At 50.3% G+C, this 2,576-nt stretch overlaps 1 pseudogene; it reads right to left on the reverse strand.

Moving 5' to 3' along the window:
* Positions 1-264: 264 nt before the first annotated feature.
* Positions 265-2,204, reverse strand: LOC113178383 (RNA-binding protein EWS-like; annotated as a pseudogene).
* Between the last annotated feature and the right edge of the window lie 372 nt (positions 2,205-2,576).

Raw genomic sequence — 2,576 nt, forward strand, 5'->3', positions numbered from 1 at the left:
CTCCACATTGATACTGAGCATGCTCACAGGGGTTCCCATTGTTAAATCTTCAACAACTATTTTTAAAAGAAGGAAAAAAAACTCAGCACACTACCATTTAACTTGTTTTAATGTTTCTTCACAAGTGGTGATAAATACTAAAGTACAGACAAGAAAAAATCATAATGTTGTGGTCAACATTACAAATATGGAATTATAAATTTAAAACATTTTCTGGTTTAAAAAATAAATCTGGTAGTCAATGCAGCTCTGTGGGGTCTGTGTCTAGTAGGGCCGATCTCTGCGTTCCTGACTGTGCTCGTCTTTACCCATTTTTCCAGGTCCTCCACGTCCACCTCTTCTTCCTCCCATCTCCTCCATTAAAGGTCCAAGGGGCCCCCTGGACCACCTCGTCTTCCTCCACCAAAGCCACCTCGGTCCATGCCATGGACACCACGGAAGCCACCCCTGTCTCCACCACGGCCACCTCTGAACATTCCTCCAGGACCACCGTGGTCCATGAGGCCACCTCTTCCTCCCCGCGTGCCACCAGGGCCACCTTTTCCACGGTCACCACCTGGGGGTGGGAAGGGTGGTGGAAGAAAGCCCTTAGGCTTCGGGGCCTTACACAGGTTGCATTCTGTTCTCCAGGCAAAGTTCTGGTTTCCACAATCCAGATTGGTATATTGCCAGTCCCCAGCTCGGTGCTGGATGTTTCCTCCTCCAGAGGGATTCCCTCGGGAACCCCGTGGCCCTCTTGGGGGAAAAGCCTCCTCTGTCTCCTCCACGGCCTCCCATTCGACCCATGGGTCCCCCAGGACCACCTGGGTCGCCTGGACCTCCCTCTGCCCTCACGAGGTGGCCTGCCACCCCACATGCTGTTCATGGGAGGCTTCTTTAGAGCAAGAGTGAATTTTAGTTTGCTTCCTTGAAAATCTTTTCCATCAAACCACTCCACCGCAGCCTTTGCAGTTGGCGGGTCTTCATAGGACACTGTGGCATCACCTTTGGGCTTTCCTGTTTCCTTGTCCAGGTAGATGTGGATCATGGGTTGCCCAGTTCTCTTATTCATCTTAACAACCCCACACTGCTTAAAGAAATCTGCCAGATCATCAAGAGTCACATTGTCATTTAATCCTTGCACATAAACTGCATTGTTGTCAGAGTCTTCATCAGGATCTACTGGAGGGCCTAGATCAAGATCTGGTCCTTCAAACATGGGTGGTCCAGGCTTATTGAAGCCACTTCGCTCTCCAGCGCTGCCCATTTCCCGACCACCTCTGCTCATGCCTCCACAATCAAATCCCCCTCTTCCCCTGCCCCGGTTATCAGGGCCACTCATGCTCCGGTTCTCTCCTGGTCCAGAAAATCCTCCAGACTCCTGCCTATAAACACCCATGCTACTGGGGTGGTCCTGTCGGAATGAACTCTGCTACCCTTAGCTGATGCTCTGTTGGCTATATTGACTTGGTGCCTGGCTGTAGGATCCAGTCTGGGGGCGGGGGGTAACTAGTGGGAGGCTGCTGCCCATAGCTGCTTTGTTGACCATAGCTACTCTGCTGAACATAGCTGCTCGGTTGCCCATAGGTGTTCTGCTGAGAGTAACTGCTCTGAACATAAATAGTCCGCTGTGTAGAGGAATAGCTGGTAGGAGGAGAGGATGGAGGCGCGGTAACTGGCTGCATTGGGTAGCTCCCAGGAAACTGGGGATAACTGTAGTTACTCTGTCCGTATCCTAGACTAGGCTGGTTATAACCTCCTGTGCTAGACTGAGGTTGACTAGTCTCAGCGGGCTTGTTACCATCCTGCGGTCTTAAAGGTGCAGTGGCTGCTGGCTGTTGCCCATAGCCAGGGTAAGCAGGCTGAGTCCCATATGCAGACTGGGCTGCATAGGAGGCCTGGGTGGTGGTGACGGTAGTGGTGGTGGTGTCATAAGCACCAGTGCCGTACCCCTGGACAGGCTGGCTGTATGCCTGGGGGGCAGTTGGGGTAGTATAACCAGTGGGAGGCTTTCCATAAGAAGTTGCATATGCAGTCTGCCCATAGGTGGCACTGGTCTGAGCCTGGGTATAGCTGACATCAGTAGGCTGTCCATAAGTTCCATAGCTTTGTTGCCAATATGCCTGGGTGGTCTGTGCATATCCTTGAGTTGCCTAGGCACTGTAAGCACTGTAGCCCTGCTGGGCTGCAACTTGGCTGTAGGAACTGTAATCTGTGGACGCCATTTTCTCTCCTTCCCCCTCATTCTCTCAGACATATCATATTTCATACATTTGATTCAAGCAGATTATGAACTCCCATTTTTACCCAATATACATATTGCAGATTCACATCTGTTCCACATCCACATTTTTTACATACTACCATACTAGTGTCTATTGTATTCTGCTGCCCTGCCTATCCTCTACTATCCCCCTTACCTCCCCTCCCCTCTCCTCCCATCTTCTATCTCAACCCCATCTACTGTTATTCATTTCTCTCTATTATTTTTCCCCTTTCCCCTCACTTCCTCTTATATGTAATTTTGTATAACAATGAGGGTCTCCTTTACCATGCAATTTCCCTTCTTTCTCTCTTTCCCTCCCCCCTCTCGACTC

The sequence above is a fragment of the Urocitellus parryii genome, unplaced genomic scaffold (assembly GCF_045843805.1).
Source record: "Urocitellus parryii isolate mUroPar1 unplaced genomic scaffold, mUroPar1.hap1 Scaffold_186, whole genome shotgun sequence".
NCBI classification, from domain to species: Eukaryota; Metazoa; Chordata; class Mammalia; order Rodentia; family Sciuridae; genus Urocitellus; species Urocitellus parryii.